We start from the raw sequence: 19,474 nt of genomic DNA on the forward strand, positions 1-19,474 counted from the left end.
CTCTGCAGCAGTCAGCCATGGCAGAGCTCCACCTCACCTGTTTTCTGGGGGGGCAGGATTGCAATCCCGTGGCACCAACCCACTTGGTTCAAGAAATCAGTGAAGCCAGAAAAATAGGGTGACCTCTCAAGTCATCATGAAGCAATACATTTAGTTTCTCTTCACAGAGAGTTTCTGTGCCCACTGCAAGCACACCAGACGTCATGGACTGAGCTTGCATTTGCAACCAGTACAGTCAGGTCTTGCACAGCCCTTGCAGGCACCAGGATCCCAAGATGCTCTGCTCCAAAATGCAGTTCTCACCAAATAGCACTGAAAATGGGACTGATCATATGTTTACACAAGGATATGCTTAAGTGCTTTGCTGGACTGGGGCCTCATCCAGCTAAATTTCAGGCTCTTGGAGGTCAGTAGGGATTGATTAGCCTCTCTGCATGACCTGGGTGCTGAAAGTGTGTCCCATTGAGGATATTTTACTGAAAATAATTTTCCTTTTTGTGTTTTAGACATCCTAGGCAGAAAAGATGGTCAAAACCAATGAAATCAGAAAACAGACTCCCTTTCTAACCAGTATAAAGGTGCAAGTGGACCCTAACAGATGTAATTTGTATCATTACTGCTGATGAAGTTGGTAACCTTTAGCAAGGAGACATGGATCAATAGCCATTTGAGAAGATGCAGCTGCATATATCTAAATGGGCATGAACTAGGAAGTGAGGTGTAAAAGGTAATAGCAGAATATTTAAACCAGATGAAAGCTATAAGGTAGGTTAGTGACCTTGAAAGAAGGCAGATAAGTAAAAAAGTAGAAAAGGGCAACAATGATTTATACACTTGCCCTGCACAAATATTACAATGCCTATTGAAAGGTCTGGTAAATTATGAACAAAGTAGAGCTATATTAGATTAATGAGAGGGGGATTTATATAAGAATGTTGGAGCCTATGGAGAGTAGGTAAGAAAAATTAAGTTTATATTAACTCCTTTCTTGCCAGGCTTGAACATTTCTTTGTCCTGAGTAATCTGCTTTATGCTCAGTAATTGCATATCTGTTTCCAGATCCTTGACAGATCTCCTGACACCAGTAGAACTCAATGTGTGGATGTCAGTGGGACAGTAGGAAGGGGCACCCTTCCCAGGATGGAGATGCTAAGAGCTAAAATCCAGCAGCTCACCAAGGACCAGTTGCTGCCACTGTGGAAACAGGTGGGAGTTTAGGGACTGACCAAGATGCTTCCCAGTCATTATCATTACTGTGGTGATGTCCAGACCCCATGGTCTGTAAAAAAGACCAAAAAAGACACAAGATTTAAATCTGGCAAAGCAGGGCAAACCTTGATAGGACAACAAAGCACCACAGCATGAAGTGGTTTGCATATGGTGGCAGAGAAAGGTGGGGCAGGATCTCCAAACTGTATTTCTCACTAGAATACCCAAACTGGACTAAAGAGAAGGACAATTGTGTCTGCAAGAACAACCCCTTTGAGCTGGCTTAAAGGATTTTGTTAAGGAAAAAAAAAAAGTCCACCCTAAACAGCTTTCAGTGTATGTAGTTCTGTTTGCAAAACAGATGTCTTAATGTCAGCCTGTTTGTGTCAGTGGGAGGATAAAGCTGCCATCACAATACTCATGATTATATATGGCAATCTATTTGTAATCATATCAAGTCCCAGCAGTGACTCTAACAACTTCTTGAACCACCTCCATCCATCAAAGAGCTAACTCTACTGGGAAAAACACCAGTTAACCAGGACATGGTAACTGCATAACTGGGACACACCTGCCTCCTGGTCATCAAGGTCTGTGGTTGCCTTTTGCTGCAATTGCTCTCCTCCAGCCCTGAGCCTGCACTTGTTGAACTCAGCAGATAAATTCTTACCTCCAGCACCAGGATGAGACCCAAGGAGTTGGCACTCTGTGCATGATGCTCATTATTCACCACTTGCCATGTGCAGGTGACCCAAAAACCTGACCCACAGCCTAGTGAGCCCCCTTTGGATTTCTCTGTGCTCCAGATCAAGCCTCAAGAGAACAATTAGCATGAACGAGTTTAAATAAAAATTACTATATTTCTGATAAATTTTGCATGCTGCCCTTTGCTCCCTGGAAGATCCCTTGCTCAGGTGTAATGCAGCCAAATAAACTTACAGCTAAGAGAGAATTACAGGTTAATATCCATCCCCAGGAGTTGCTTGCAGGGGAAAAATTGGATGGCTAAGAAATAAAAAATATTCAACAGCATCACCACCCCGGAGAATGAATTTTGCAGGTAGGATAGTGCAGACACAGCTATTATGGAAACATGAATCTTCAGCTCCTTTACATTATTATGTTTTTCCTTCTCTGTAAGATTTGTTGAAAAATCTGAATTATGCAAATAAACCCTGCTAATTTGTTTCCCTTGAAGTTTTGTGGGAGCAGAGTAACACATTCTGCTGCAACTCCATAATTCCTATGTAATTATTTTCAGTTATCTTTAACCCTCTGTGGACAGCTAATAAATTTAATAAAATGTATAGTCTCATTAAATTACCTACTGTAATTTCTCACCACTGTTAGCCTGAATTTAGATGGCAGCTACACTGTTTTAAAAGTGATCATTAAAACTCTTCCCAGTCCACGTGTGATCTGGCCAACCAGTTTTCCCCCATGCCCTCTTGTGTTACTGAACATCTCATGCCATGGCATATTTCAGCTCTTTTATCTGCAAGAACCAAAGGATAAATACTATTGATCCACAACAGTCTGGGCTGAAAATTTGTGTCCCATGATGATGGGACACTATACATATGCAGGGAAGTTGTCCCATGGGATTTGGGCTGGATAACAAGGATTAGGCTGGGAATGGGAAAAGCTGAGATGGGGTCTGCCACCTCTGCACAGTGGTGACACTGTCTGCAAACATGCTCTTTTTTCCATGAGAAAATGCAAAAAGGAGGCATGAGAAAAAAATAGAGGATCATTCCTTTCACCCCACGCTCCCTCCTTCTCCTGCTGCACCTTCATGAGAAATGGAAAGCAAAGGCCACTCAGCTTCACCCTCACACCTGCAAAACCTTCCAGTGGCCTCATTTCCTCTCTCCTCCACATCCTCCCACAGAAAAGGGTCTATCTGTTAAACAGAAGTAGCAAGACCGACTTTTTTTGGATGAAATATTTTAAGATGGTCTGTGTCAGTATATAAAACCAGGGGATTTGTTTTTCCTAAGAATCTCCATTTTCTGAAGATTGCAGGAAATCTTTTAAAATAACAGAATTCTTTGGGGACATTTTTTGCCCTGACAGTCTTTTTTCTTCCTTGCAGGCAAGCCTTACCCAGATTTATTCATGGGAAACTCAACTTGCAATTTTTTCTGACTTAAAAAAAAAAAAGAACTAAAACTCATAGATGTTAAGAAAGACTAAAACTTTTTGTCCTGATGGTACAAAAAAGCATGGTGATGACACAATATAGAGCTAAATACAATATTATAAAAAACACTGATAAGGAAAAAAATGTTGAATTCATCACAAAGAAGTAAAAGAGTCAATGCCACCTTAACACAAAGCATTAAAAATGTCAAAGGAACACCTGCCTGGGAAATGCTTGATTTTTATGAAAGTTTCCTACAGAAAACGGTCCCACAGAACTTTTTAGCTCCACTTATCCTGTGCAAAAAAATCAAAGAAGATGATTCTCATTTCCTTTTCTAAATGAAAAATGTCCATTTCATGAGGGAAAGGTCAGCTGTTAGGCAGAGTGCTCGTGCACTTCAGAAAACTTAAAATCTGCACCTGGACTTCCTCACGTCTTAAACATTCCCCTCCCTCAGCCTGGCTGAGAATTGCTGCCTAAAATTACATTTTTGTACTTTCCCCCTCCATTACTTTGATTGTTACATCTTTCTCTCTCAGAATTTACTTTTCCTGTAACATTTTCTGGATTATATACAAGAAATACTGTTTAATGTCATAATCTCACTGAACACCTATAAAACATTAAATAGATACTGTGACACATCTAATAAATAGCCATCTAATCACATTATAAATAACCTCCAATTCAGTCCAATAATTATTGCAATAAATTTGTTTTTGCCAGCACATCCATGTATGTATCTGTAATAAGACAGACCAGAAAGATTAACCATACTGAAGAGCCTTGCTTTTTGAGGGTCTATGTGCAATATTTCATTCCCCGTTGGAAAAAAAAATAAAAATAACAACAACAAAAAAAAATTCAGCAAATAATATAGCACGGGGAAAGGGAGAGATTGTTGAAAAAGCTGCATTTTATTTAGATGAGAAAAAATGAAGCATGCAAAGCAGGGCATGTTTAACTGAATGTCTGTGGGAGTTGTGCAATCTCTGCACACATTAAAGAGCAATAACTTTCCATCTATTAACTACCTCCTATTGCCAATACCATTGCCAGCGGGTGGAAACATCAACTGAACAAGACAGACAAACAAGTACCTTTTTCTTCCAGACTGCAATCCTGTATTGTCTGCCAAAACTTCTGAAAAATATCCCAAGCATTTGGCTGCCTATTCCGCTGCCTTATCAATACTCCGCTGCATCAGCTTTTCCTCACCCACCACCCACCTCTTGCCAACCTTCAGATGACAGAAGCCAAGAGCATCTCAGCTGGAAGCAGCTGGTGTGGCTGTGGCAGGAAGGTTCTGTCCCCACCTCCCACACCCAATGCTGTGCCCATACGTGTGGAGCTGTGCCCAAGCCCCAAGGAGCAGCAGCAGCAGCAGCAGCAGCACCCGTGGCTGCAGGATCAGGAGCCAGGTGGTTCCATCTGTGCTCCACCACGTCAAAAAACAGTTTGCATTTCCACCACTCAAGTTTGGCCAGCTTTAAGGATCCTCCCTGCCTCTGCTTTCTCTGCTTTCCCATTAGCAAAATCCCTGTCACTCCCAGTGAGCCGTGATGACAATACCTGCCACAGTTCTGTGTTTGTTCCTGTCTGGTTAGTTTACATTGTTTTAATTTAAGTTCTATTAAGAAACATAGCAAAAAAAAAATTATATATATTTCTGTGCAGAAGTAGATTTTAATAGCACTGCTGGTTTCCTATTTATAGCCTGGGATCATACAACAACTCCACTGCTACACAAGGGATGTGCATAAAGAGTTTGCATGATCTGATACTTTGTGGAGGGTCAGACTGTTGGGTCACGTACTTCATGTTGGGTTCTAACTACTTGGCTCTGGTAAAGCTGTGGAGGCACACAGTCAAATTATGGGAAATAGGGAATATTCCTTCTGCACTCAACTTCAGCCATGAGCAATTCGTATTGAAGGAACTCAAGGCTGCCCATAGGAACTGAAATTTTGGGGAAAGTGCCACAAATGTGAAAAACAGCAAATTTTTGAGAGCCTATAGACGATGGCAGCAAGATACAAGTCTCTACTGAAAGTTCAGTTGCCTTATCTGCTGCTCCTTGGGATGACAACAACAGTGAGCACAGAGTCCCCAGCAACCACATCCTTGACAAAAACTCTCCACGGGATTATGTACCTGTGAGAGAAGACACCAAAGATGTTTGCTCTGATAGGTGATACTATTGCTCTTGCAGTTCCCTCCATGGCTGTCTGACCTTGAACTGCCCTACTCTTTCCCCACACAACCCTCCACTGGGGTCAGCAACATTTTCTTGCATTTGACAACATCTTTTGTCCATGTAGATGTTTGGTTATTGAAGGAAGTCTTGGACCTCCTCAGATTTTGTATGGTGCCATCAAAAGCAGTTCCATCTCAAGTTATGACCACTTTTCTGCCTGAGGAGAAGCATGGCACATACATAGGTGCTTATGCCATATGTTTGTTCTCTCTAGGTGGGATCTAGCTCTGAATTTTACAAATACATTTACCAGCAACCATACTGACACCCTGCCCTGGGTTGTCCATGTGGTATCCCAAAGAGGGACAGCTTTTGGGTAAAGTCTGAGCTGCTTCTCAACGGAGCAATAAAATGTTCTTAGCAAAATGTGGGATGGGCAGGTTTGAAGCAGAAAAACGTGGGTACTCAAGATCCTTTTTCCACGGACTGCTTTTAAACTATACAAGGAGAGCACACTTAGTGAAGCGAAAGTCTCAATTAATAGATCAGAGCTTGCACGTATCTAATTATAAACCCATTTAGTTGTAGCCTAAACATCCTAATCTTAGTTTCAAAATACACAAGTCTGCCTGGAGCGACACAGAGCAACAAGAGCCCTTGCAGTGACTTGCCAGCCTCAAACTGCCCATGTTGTTCTTTCAGTTATCATGGTTTATTTTTTGGCCATTGAGACTCCAGAGGCTGCTTGCTGCAGAGCAGTAAAGCACCATGGAGGATACAGTGATTTGTGGTAAATCACTTCAAGGACAAGGGGAACCTTTTCAATGATATCACTGTCTGTCTGTCTCCACATGATGTACTGCAAAGGTTAATTTGTTTTGAAATCCCCATTTTTAATTTGCGTTCCTGATCAACCCAGCAATTACAAATGTTAATCTATTCTTCGGTGGCCTTAAATTCAGAGATAGAGACTGCTGCACTAAATAAAAATTCCATCCCTTGCTGTGATTTATTAAGACTTAAATGGTATGAAGAACCCACTGAGTCAAGGCAGCAATATAAGTGTGCGTTCAAGGCACGGCCTTAATTAGTTTTAAAGCAGGATGGACCAATTTATATCACTTTGATTTAAATCAGTTTTGTTAATTGTAGTTTAACCAGAGCCAGGAAACAACAATTTAAGTAACTCAATTTGCATTGCAGTTGTGTCTTCTAACAGATATCCATATGAAAGTTATTTTCAGAAACTGACAATTAATATAGAAGTTCAACAGCATAGAAAGGTAGCTTTGAGGCTGCAATTAATATTTGTTTTTATTAACTAAGATAATACATTAAAACCATAGTTACGTCACTGTATCCCTCAGCATTTATTTTGGTGTTTGATTTTTACACTTGGTTTGTGAGAAAACAGGACATGGCAGTTTTAGTCACCAGAATAACTTTTTAATGTGTGCTTTGTGTCACACTGCTTTTAAAAAAGAAATATACAGAACAGCCTAGTTGTTAAAATAGAAGTACATTGTTTCTTGCATATTTTAGGAAATACTATCAAAATACTCACTGCATTTCAAGGTAGCTGTTGTTCCAAACTTCTCAAATATTATCAGCAATTAACCAGCTGAGATTTTTTTTCCTGCTTCCATGATCTCCAAGATCAGAATTAGATGATCTCAGACTCCCACACACACCTTTTACTCATAAAACGGGAGAGGATAAACACATTTTCCTGTTCTTTCAACTCACAGTTGTTTTCCCAACTTGGAATATTCTAGTCATTAAGTGATGTAAAGCAGATAAATAAAAAGAAGAAAATGTTCTTTTTTGCACCTGCAAAAAAAGCTACAGCTGTCAAAAGCTAGTTTATTACTCAAGAAGCTATGATTCCAGGTGTCTAGCTTGCAATTTCTCCCTAATAGCAATTTGACATTCTTTAGAATTTTGGCAACTGTTATTTTTACGTAAGAGCTTATTAGGAAGAAAACATCAAATTTTTTAGGCATTCATACCAAATTTAGGCTGTCATTGTTCCAGAATACTTGTCTTCAAGTTTAAGAAGAGAAAAATATTAATTTTAAAGTTAAAAGATGCATGGATGTGTGTAGTAAAAATACACACAGGGTTCTAATCTTGAAGGAATTACTGACAAAAGGACAAGAGCCCAAATGGCACAATTTATAACTATTTTAGAAGGAAACAACAACAGAAACCCCATTTTTTTTTTAATGGAAAAGGATTTTTCTCCCCACCTCATCTGGGAGCTGAGTCTATCCTGGTTTGAGACATCATCTCCACCACAAAAAATCTTTGCTGCTATATGTGATTCTTTCTACCACAACTTGAATGTTGCAGGCAAGGTTATTTATAATAAGAAACATTTGTTTATATTTCTGCATTAAAGTTCTGAAAATGATGTGGAAGATGGCACCTTGTATTTTAATCACCAGTATTAACTATTACCAGTAGAAGTTGTCTTTGGTCCTTAGCTCCTGGAAAAGGATTAATTTCCCAGTAGGGTAAGAACTTAAAACTAAGTTAAACAAACTAATAAGCAAGTTAGCTTTTCACCAGCTCTGAGTTAGCAGTGGAGGAATATGGACATCAAAAAGCTCCTGGAATGCTGGGATCCATCTGGGAGGAAGCAGGAGAAAACACCCAGCTGACATTTCCACAGAATCCTACAGAAGATCTTCCCAGGCAAGTGAAAACATGAATTTAAAATAAAATTGAATGAAAATAATTCATATGAAAACTTGATAACTAACCAAAAATAAAAATACTAAAAGCATTTTTGTGGAATAAAATTTTTGCCTATGCTGACCTTAAGAACAGGCACAGACTGGAGAGAGGTGCCAGAAGTAGTAACTGAAGAGCTGCTGCACCTAAGGATGTTCACCTTTGAGCTTGCCTTCCCAACACCTCCTTTTCCCATGAAAACCATGACAATTTATAATTCCTCTATACAAGTGTCAGCTTACCTGGAAATGACAACTTAAATGTGCAGAATAGACAAAAGGGATCAGTAAATATCCTGTACTTGAAAAGATGCACATTAAAGGCCAATTAAATATTTTAAAACCTTATCGAGTACCCACAAGAATTCTGCCTGCTAAAGCCATCGGGTCTGTAAAACTTGCATAGGAGAATCATAAAATGATTTTGCAAGGGAGGCTCCTGACACTCTGATGTAATTTTTAATGCTTTGGAAGATATAGGAAATTCCAGCCATCATTGAATCACGTTTGAACTGAAAGATGGGTATTAGTCAAATATAAACCATTAAGTAAATACATGGAAAACATAAAGCCCTGGAAGAAATAAACAAGTGATACAGAACACATCAGACTAAACAAACTAGCTGCTTTATTTTTTAGCCTTTGAATAGCTTCAAAATAATTGGAAAATAATCTTAAAGAAAGTCTGGAATATTAAACAAAATGGAAGACATAGACATTATCCCTACCACTCATGGCTGAACCAGAGCAGAGCAGCCTCGAGCTGAATATATCACCTTCCTTTAATCCCTTGATACTGACAGTGAAAAATGCTGTACAAAATCCCAATATATCTGATCATCAGGAAATTGCCTCCCTGTGCAAGGCTTCCTCAGCTGCACAAAGCTAAGGAAATTTGCCTGCCCCTCCCAGAGGGTGCTCGATGAGCCAGATGTGGGTACAGGAGGAACCACCGCCCTCCTCCCCTGCTCCTGGCAGGGAAGTGGATCCCCAATTTTGGAACAAGCTTGGCACACCCCAAAGCAGCTAACGCTCAAATGACACCAAATATGGTGAGGTGACAACCTGCTCTGAAATTCAGGTCAGGTCTCCTGACAACTACATTGTTAAGAGAACAGCCAGACAGTGAGACTAATGGAGATGCCTGTGCTAGCTGGATGCTGCACCTCCTGTGTGGGGAGGGAAAAGGAGGCAAAGAAAAGAGGCTGACATCAGGGAAACTGAAAAGCTGCAATTCATACAGAATTGGCCCAGAAATAATCAGATTCCTAAGTTCTTTATTTGTTCCTGGACCAGATCCATTCTGACCAGATAAACTCCTCCTCGGTGCAATACACAGCTTTGCACACTGATGTAATGAAGTGATGGGTCATGCTGGTGCTATCGCAGCCAGGACTTGTGACAAGACATCCTTGCCTGAAATCAAGAGTTGGAGGGAGCAGAAATATTTTGGTTCAGCTCTGCAAAGAAGTCTGTAAGGCATGTTTAAATGGGTGGGATGAAATCAGTCAAATCAAGGTGCTCTGCATGCATTTGTTGACCTCAGAGGTATTCCTGTGTACATCAGTACAGGATCTGACTGAGCAGGAATTAATGCAGAAATAGATACATCTATTAACAAAAGCAGGCACACCTCCTACAGGTAATTCAGCACATTTCCTCTCCTTCCCTGGAAATAAAATGCCCAGTGCAGATACAAAAGCTGCTGCCCTCCCTCCCTGTTGATCCCCTCTTGCCTCTGGTATGTTGCTCACATTTGTCATTCAGCAGCAGCTGTGCAGAGTTGGTCAAACACTTCAAGTTGTTTGTCAAAGTTTTCCTGTGGCTTTTCATCTCCCTGATTTCCTGTGAGGTGCCCAAACATAAGTCATCTCTGTTGGCTTTTGGAGGAGATTAATTCTGAGCACAGCTTCAGAACTGGCAGGTAATCAGTTAGCTGCAGTTTAAAATAGGGTATTTTTCCCTAACAAGGGCAACAAAAGGTGGGGAAGGTATTTCTGAATTAGCACATTTTAATTCAGGTAATATATTTCCTAGAGGCACACCTCCAATGCCAACTCATGGGCAATTCTTTCATTAGATGTGAGCTGAAAAGCCACTGAAGGTGAAGAAAAGCTAATGAAAATAAAAGGTTTGACTTTTCACTTATCAAATGCACAGGGGATACCAAATTGCCTCAAGACTTTGGGTCCTGAAGCACACTGCACTGCCTTGAATCCATGGTGATAGAAAGAGGAAAAAACCTCTTACAACATCTCTCTCACTTGTCCTCAACCTGTTGGAAATGTTCCTTTAAAGTGTATGCATCAAGGAGGAACCATAGGTCTGACCACAGATACCTTTTGCCACAGAGTCAAGAGGGAAATAGATAATTTCTGCACCATGTTGGAGCCCTGATCCATATCCAGCTAACTGGTAGTAAGAGCCTTCTGGGAAGGTGTAGTCCACAGAATTTTTAAACATGAATCTCTCTCAACTCATTTTATTTTGAGCTGTATCCTAGGAAATGGTCCATTAGAGACAAGAACTGGTGGTAATCTCCACCCTCAAGATGCTCATTCCTACAAGACAGAAGGAGAGAGGGCAGCATGGGACCTCATCACCTGACAGGCTGTGGGAGCCTGGCTCCAGTTTCTGCTTCAAGAGCTCTCATACCAAATTTATGCTCAGGTCGTGTCCTGTGGTATCAGACCAAGTAAATACACAGGTTGTTGAGTGAGGTCAGCAATTAATTTGACATCTTGTGCTTCCAAATCCTGAAGTGATTTCTGGATGTGAAAAACTTTCTTACCTTAATCAGTGGGAATATTCTTGTGCATGAAATTAGATGGGTAGGATCAGCATCAATCTCCGGGGAATCAAAAAGATGTAAGGGCAGTTATTTATCCTGATTACTTTCTTTTTCTGGGAAGGAGGAAAAAAAAAAAAAGATATTAAAACTATAACTATTTGATGGGTAACATTTTAGTAGGCATGTTAGGTTTTGTAAGTCCTCTGGCACCATCAGCAGAGGACTAAATCAAATATGTTTTTATCCATCTTGTATGAATACAATCCATTGCAATGGTTATTCAATATTTATGTCATCTGCCTGAATTACTGCATACTTCATTCTCTTTTGAAAACTAGGATAGCTGAAATAGTACAGCATTGCTTTTTATCTGGCAGAGCTTTAATCTTTTATTCACTGTGGCTTTATCTGAACCACTGTTTGAAAAAAAAAATAAATTAGGTTTGTGTAAGATAAGGAGTTTCCATATTAGAATTCCATGGTCATGGTATCATGAGACACCTGACACTCCTTATAAATAATGAGTGTGTGAAGATCTGTTTATTCACTACCTGCATTATTTTGAAGAACTAGCATCCACCACACTGAACAACATTTAAAAGTGCTCATACTGTAGCCAAAGTAGTTAAATTCCACCCTTTAGGAGGAGAGATAATTACTTGCAGAGGTCAAGAAAGACTTTCTACTCTACTTACAGGAATAAACATAGTGCTGCTTCTATCTTCTCAGGTACTCACAGCCATTATTGCACTCTCAATTTGGTACAAAATCCCAGAGAAAAATAAGATTTTCTCTTAGTTAGCATGTGCCTGCTGCTACGCTCCAGCCTTTTGTCCATTGACTGACACCGGAATTTGCAACCCAGCATCTTGTTCCTCTTGGCAATGCAGAATGTGCTGAAAGTTAGTCTGGAGGAGAAAATCTGCAAACATAGAGCTTGAGAGAAAATTCCCTTCCACCTTCTAGGTGCCCACCACCTCCAGGGTGTGAGTAAAAGAAGGTTTGCAACTACTGTAGCTGAAAAACCTTGTTCCTTGACCTTTCTCTTGAAGAAAACCTGTCATGTACTTGCTAAGTCTAGTTACAAGATGACAAAAGAGATGTCAGGAAGGGCCAGAAAGAAATCAGCATGATCCACAATGCAGGTTTTGGAATGATTTCCCATTGCTCTTATTTTATATGGGAGGGTTCAAATGAATAACTTGGAATCATCTTAAAAACTGAAAAGAGTGATGGTTCTTAATACTGCTGTGCCATAATCCGGGCTACCCCAAACTATCCTCTGAGCAAGAAACTAAAAGAAAAAAACAACAAAAACCCCACAAAAAAACCCTACGCTGAACTCCCCCCCCAAAAAAAGACCCATCAAGAAAACAGCTCCATAAAACAGAAAAATAAAGTATAAACAGAAAAATAAAACCAGACACCAGTTTTTACCCAGAGGAACTATTAAAAGCAAAATGTTTGTCAGTATAGGATGCTCCACTGCACACATCTGGTGCTCTCAGCAATACAGAACATTTTTTTAATTGCTACACCTGAGACCAAGAGCAAGAAATAAATCTAGGGGCTGATCTCAATGTGTTTGGAAGCAGGTGGAGACAAGCAGCAGCATGAGGGTTTCATTGTCAATAATCAAGCAGTTATACATTACAGCGTTAAAGAGATACATTCAGGATACAGCTATGAGCCTATAATTCTTAATGTCTGCTTTTCAATTCCTTCTGGTGCCAGACTTTGTGGAGATAAGCATCCCATTTGGTATTTATCATTCACCACTTTTTTTTTTACACAATCCAAGATGTCACTATGGCAATATCCAGTGGAAAAGGCAATGGACCAGAAGTCAGAGGAGCCGGGCTGGCTCTGGACTGCTGCTGCTTCTTCCAGGGTCGTTGTGTGTCACTGACCTTCTCCTTTTCCAGTTTATTTACACAGACTGTAAGTACTGGTTACATGTTTAGACAGCACCTTGCACAATGGATCCTCATTTGCTCCTGGGCACTTAGAAATGTGCAAGTTTGCACAGTCTGCTCAAATTCATGACTTAGCCCTTTCCATCCTACAAACACAGTGGAGACAGAGCATCTGCTGAGAGCAAATGGTTCAAGATGTGGCACAACGAAGCAGAGGAAATCACCACCAGTACTCTGAGAAGCTGCTTGACATCTCTAAACTGGAGGATGAGCTAGTGGTCCTTCCAGTCAGCATCTCTACTGCCTTGATCTCTCAGCAGGGTGGTAACAGGTTCTCATGGGTTTTTTTTTAAGTGGTGTAAGTCCATGCAGAAAGTAATTTTAAATGAAGATGGGAACATTTGAACATGAATATTTAAACTCATATATTTTGCTCTGAACCCAAGCTGAGTATTCTGAAATGGATTCTAATAGTTTCTTGCAGGGTAACACCAAGGCTTGCCTTTTTGTAATGACTGAATTTGCCAAAGCTGGTCCTTTTGTGAGCAATAACATGTCTCTCATCACCAGCTGCTATTATTACCTATACATTTTTCAGCTGTATTTCATGTAGACCTGGTGACCTGGTACTCCATTTACCCAAAATTTTGAGTTCTCATCCCTGTAGTTACTCAAATCAAGGCTCTCTCTTGAACTATGGTGACTCTCAGAGTAGTCCTATCCTTTGCAAAATGAAAAATTTAGTCCTTCTTTGCCTCACAGTACATTTAAGATCTGGGAAATGTATTAGGTTCTCAGGTCCTGCTCTTCAGGTTGGTACTCAGATACCTGCTCAAAGATAATCATGTTCTTTGGACTTACCAATACTAAGCACATGATATAGAGGTGTCCTTAAAAGAGTCACCAGGTTTGAGCACATCTGAGGCAGTTCAGATAATGTCTTTTCCACCCAATTTGCCATGCTTTGACACAATTTATTAAGAAGAAGAAATGCTTGAACTAAAAAGCAGACTGGACAATTTTTAATATTTTTTTTTCTTTAAACGACAGAAAATTTCCCAGGTATGATAGCCCATTGCTCTGATTAATAGCAGTGCAGCCAGAGGAGAGGACAGTGCAGAGCATTCAGCAAGCAAAGTCATTAGTCCTGCCTGTCCTCATCCAACTGCAATTTTTGGCAAGGGTGGGCATCAGTTTCCTGCTCTCACCTTTTACAGAGCACAAGCAGAATATCACAACAGCATCTCCTTTTTCCTCAAGACCAGTGGTTCATTTTATCTGCATCTGTTGGATGTTTATCCCTCTGGAGCAATGTTCCACAGACCTTCCAAGGTCTGTGTGTGCAATGTCAAAAAACCTTACCTTAAAACTGCCAAAAAAGGACCAAGCCTGAGACTTGTTGATCACACCTGTTGGTGTTCAGGGGAACTGAATGCATTTTGAATGTCTGATTTGTCTTCTTTAAAAACGCCTTGAATTTTCACCCTAAAATCCATTAGGTGCCTTGAAATGTGTCCTTGTGCTGATTCAGAACTCAAAAAAAAAAAAGAAAAAATAAAATCAAGTTAATACCAAAACTGGAAAACAACTGTCACATAGCAACTTATATTTTCATGCTGTTTTATAGAAACACAAATTATTGAGCATACAAATAACATGCAGTTAAAGTAAAAATTAATAAGGAATGAATATACATTGATACTACCAAAAATTATCTAGGAGAGACATTTCCTCTTTTCCCCATCTTTCAGAAACTTTTGGATCAGCAGAATCCAGATGAAATTTCTCTGTCTCACTAATGAATGTTTCCCCTATACAAAGTTTTGTGACTGGTTCAATGACATGGCAATTATTTCTTTCCTGTTTAGAAATATTCTATATAGGATGAAGTTGAATTTCAGGCTGCAAATACCTCTTCATTGTGCAACTGCCTTTTCCACAGGATTACATTAAACTTAAGGTGTTTATTTCAATTTCATTTAAAATAGATTTCCTGAAGCTGAAAAACCTGTGAGCTTCCTTCCTTTTGGGCTTCCCCTCATTACTACTTCTCATGTAATGATGCCATAATGATTCATTATTTGATGCTCTTCAGCTTCAGCCTTCTTTATTGTAATTGCCTAATTTCTTCTGAGAAAGACAGATAAGGAAATATTTCAAGAGGCTTGTAAATAGCTGTCAGGGGCCATAAGACTGCAGTTATTTTTAATTTACATCTGAACACTATTGCTGTGGTAGCTGCAATAATGCATTTGTGTAGTTTTTCAGTGCAGTTTGTACCATTCATCACTTGGTAACCAGCATGAACTGCACATTCTGTCTTAAAACCCCATGGTATTATTCTGGTTACCACACTGCTATGTACTGTACTCTGCTGGAGAATTTGCAATGGAGTAATAAAGCTTCAAAAAGATAAAGACTTCAAATAAGAGACTTGATTTGACTCTGGGCAGTCTTACTAACAAGAAGAAAATGGATGAAGTCCTGACTGCATGGATGCTTGGCTGGCTCGTGCAAGAGGTGCCAGATTTCAGTCTTCTCCAGATTTCAGCCACCGAAGAGATATTTTTTAGCTACTTTTTATTGCCCTCCTGCAAAATAGTTGAGAGGAGAAAAAAACCCTGCCCTGAAAAAAATGAATTTGCAATATTTTCCCATCCTGTCATCTAGAAGTAAAAGGGAATATGGATTAGCAAGATATCCAGCACTGTGCTGCTGCCATGGTGAGCAGTCCAGGTGGCAGTGCTTATGATATTAAGGCAGCTGATGAGAAAAGCCAGGCTGGTTCATGTTTGATAAGGATCAGAATAAAACCCTACAGTTTTCAACTAGGAAAAGACAAACATTGCAAAGGAAAGAAAGGTTAAAGTCCAAAAAAAAAAAAAAAAAGGTATTCAAAAAAAGGAGAACTATCACAGCTAGAAATATCAATGAAAAGTGCCATAGGTTGGCCTTGTATAATGATGCCTTGTTTATGTGTTTTGTATTAATGTTGTTAATAATTTCCTGAATGAAGGTCGAAGGATTTATGAGTATGCTTCCAAACAGAGTGAGGAAGTTGAGAGAGGAAAAATGAGAAATACAGAGTAAATTCTGTTGAGTTTCATTGGGTGCCTAAAGACCTCTGTAAAACCCCAGACCTCGTGAAAAGAATTAAATTAAAAAAAAATCCACCAACATTTTAGTCACAGCAGCGGGTAAATTTGGATGAAATATTGCAGAAGTGAGAAGACTTGAGGTTTTAGATTTAGTCCACTCTGTCTTCTGCTTCACAAAGGGTGATAACCATACAAAAATAAAGTATATACAGGCAAGACCATTCTCTCTAATTACCCACACAGTTTTGCAGGGGTAAAATGAAGTCATGCGTGCCTTTCCCAGCAGAACCCAAAGGGAAATATGGTTCTGGGAAAGTCCCTCCCCCCAAAAAAGGTGTAATATATACATCCTTTAACTGGAGCTAAGGTTAAAATCCACCCTAGCATCACAAAGACAGTTTTTGTTCTGATACACGTGGTGGCAAAATATTTATTCTCTCTTGTTGACTAAAATTAATTTTTGCTAAGCACTCAGCATTCCTCTCTGTGAGAAAACCATGGTTTGGCAAAAGTTCAGTGAGAAATAAAGAACCACCTCCCAGAAACTATTCTAAGGCAGAAAAAAGGGCTTTACAGGTTAATTGTTGGGAAGGTGATTTAGTGTGTACCAAGAAAAAGAGTAGAATAAGAGGAGGGGTTTGTAAACATGGAGAGGCCTCGAGTTGCTCTAAGAAAGGATCTTACACACATTCTTTTGTTTTCTACTTAATCATTAATTACTTCTGGTGTTTTGCAAATACAGGGATGCCTACCCCACATGCACAGCTGTGCTGGGGATCCCCAGGCCAGACAGACACACGAGGAACCTGGCACCCCTACACGGTGCTATGCTGAGCATCACCTCACAACACCTCCTTCACCTGGGTACAGCACCATCACAATTTCCCCTGGTGTCCTTGGGAACAGGGTAGGAGGAGGCTCCGATCCCATCAGGAGTTTCTGCCAGGCTGTGCAGGAGTTTGGTCCACGTGTGTCCCATGAGCAGCCTCAGCTTTAATGCCTGGTGCTGGAGGAAGAGCCCACGATGTGGTCCTCAAAAGAGGGGCTGCTTGCACCCCACCACAACCGATCTCTAAAGGACACGAAGTGCCTGAGGAAAAGGAACAAAGCTCATAGCCTTTTCCACTTAAAAATAAACCAGTTAAATCAGAGGAAGCAGGGCAGGTGCCTTGTTTCCTGAGCTGATTGCAGGGCGAGTCCGTGGGTGATTCACGGGCCCCAGGCCATTGTCCCTGCCCGCCCGCGCACAGGAAGGGAGCCCGGACCCAAACGCCCCGGCAGCCACCACCCTGGCCAGGCCACAGCACCCTGGCATGGAGCAGGGCACCCCAAACCTTGGCAGGACTCGGGGATGCAATTACAAAGAGAAGTTGCTTTTCCCCATCTCGCTTTCCCCTCCTGAAGCCTGACCACCCGCACGCTACGTGAGCATCGCACCAGGCTGCTGCTTGATGTGGGTCCCAGGTACTCAGAGGAAACAAAAAAACAGAAATAATTGTAACTGCACTTAGTGCACGTAGGAGAAATCATTGATATTTTCCCCCTTCCTCAGTTCTGGTTAAGAGAGCAAGCATCAAACTGGGGAGACAGCTCACTTCCTATCCTGGCTACTCTATTTAGGGATGTGCTCCTCCAGAAAGCCAAGCCAGAGGACACTTTGTGAACAGGAATGCTTTGATTTACAAGCAAGCCCCTCCTCCAAACTTAAATGACATTTTATTCCTTGTCTTTCTTTAAAAGAACCTTCCATCAGTCCTGCTCCCTCTCCTCTGTGGCAGTGGTTGATGAATGAAGGGGACAACATGAGCTGATGGGACTGGATCTCCTCCCAGCCTGGCTTCTCTCCCTGCTTGATACTGCCCCACTCCTGGCACCTGTGTATGAGGCCAGGAACAGCCTGGCTTGCCTAAATCCAAGCTTCCCCAGCAAGATCAAGAAGGAGGAGGGTTGTGGGAGGCCTCCTTGGAGGCAGGGGAAGCTGTAACAAACGTGTGAAAATTAACTGGATTCAGGTTTACATTTGCTGTGTCTGCACACGTGGGTCCAGGCAGCCACGATGAGCCTGAGTCTCACCAGATGCAAAAATGCTCCCAGACGGGCACTCCCCTTTCATTTGAGCCTGAATTCAGCTGCCTCAGCATATCAAACATATAACATAGAAACCATGGCTGCACAGCTCCCAGCCTGGGCTGTCTCTTATCCAGATGGAGATACTAAAGCAAATGCTTGCACCTGTTCCTCCAGACACATATTCAGAGGTTTTGCTGAGCATGTTAAAAACAAAGCCTCTAACACACGGATTCAGCAAAAAAATAGGATGGGCAAAACTCTGCCCCCACATGCTTGCAAAAAGTCTGTAGAAATGTGTTCATCCTGTTGGTTCAGGTTGTCACACGTTGCTTTCTAGCAACTGGTCCAAAACCCAGAAGAACAGGATGACCACTTCTTGCTCCTGCCTAATAGCATCACCTCTTCTGCCTGATGGGAGAGGTTTATCCCTTTGTCCTGAGCACCAGGAAAAGGCTCAGTACAGATGCACCAGTCCTTCTTTAACTCCTTTTCTACCACTGCTAGGAAATACAGTTTCAGAATGAGTTATGTTTTTCAAAAAGGTAACTAGCTCATAAAATGAGGCTGATGAGTGCAATTCCTCTTAGCTCTCTGATGCTCTGACTATGCCATTTTAAGATGTAAGCAGAACAGGACTTCTTTCCACAGCTGCTGACTGACAATTGAGCCTTGAGTAATTTCAGTGACTACTTTAAACTTGGAGCTTATGAGTGAAAACTGAGCATGAAGTCATGTGGATTTTTTTGCCCTTAATATTTCGTAGTATTTACACCAAGAAAATGTCTAAGCTAATGACAGCACAAACTACTTTTTTTTTAGTTATGACCTGACATTTGCTATTTTCTGTAAATGAAAAAGGAGAGGGAAAGGTTCAGATTTGTTTAATATCCTTCAAAATTAAATACATCACTATGCAGCCATGTGCAAAAACAGAACCAAACTTTTATCAGCTTCTCTTCTGGAGAGTTAATAATTTCTTAAATAGGAGTTTTTGTCTTTTTAGTACCATCTTATTAGGAAAAAACCACCCTGAAGTTCTGCACTGGATGTTAATTCTTCAATAGTTTGGGCAGTGTGCAGGGAGAGTTTTGTCCATTTTTAAATAGTGGGTATTTAGTCTAAATTCAGGATTAAAAAATCTCCTTACCTGGAAACCACCTTCTGTGCAATTACCTGCTAAGAAGTCAAATGAAGCATTACTTCTTTAAAGAAGATTTTCATGTGAAAATATCTGTCCTCACAGGGGGTTGCCAACTTTGTTATTAATAGCTATTCCCTCACATTCTTTTCTTTTGGCTATTGCACAATTACT

At 40.7% G+C, this 19,474-nt stretch overlaps 1 long non-coding RNA gene across 1 annotated transcript; it reads right to left on the minus strand.

The window, feature by feature from the left end:
• Positions 1–5,423: 5,423 nt before the first annotated feature.
• On the minus strand, positions 5,424–14,522 carry LOC139801672 (uncharacterized). The gene is made up of 4 exons (XR_011728269.1): positions 14,357–14,522; positions 11,079–11,191; positions 10,627–10,848; positions 5,424–10,132 (listed from the first exon to the last, which is right to left on the minus strand). It is a non-coding gene; the product is annotated as an uncharacterized lncRNA (long non-coding RNA).
• Between the last annotated feature and the right edge of the window lie 4,952 nt (positions 14,523–19,474).

The sequence above is a fragment of the Heliangelus exortis genome, chromosome 12 (genome assembly GCF_036169615.1).
Source record: "Heliangelus exortis chromosome 12, bHelExo1.hap1, whole genome shotgun sequence".
Classification (NCBI taxonomy): Eukaryota; Metazoa; Chordata; class Aves; order Apodiformes; family Trochilidae; genus Heliangelus; species Heliangelus exortis.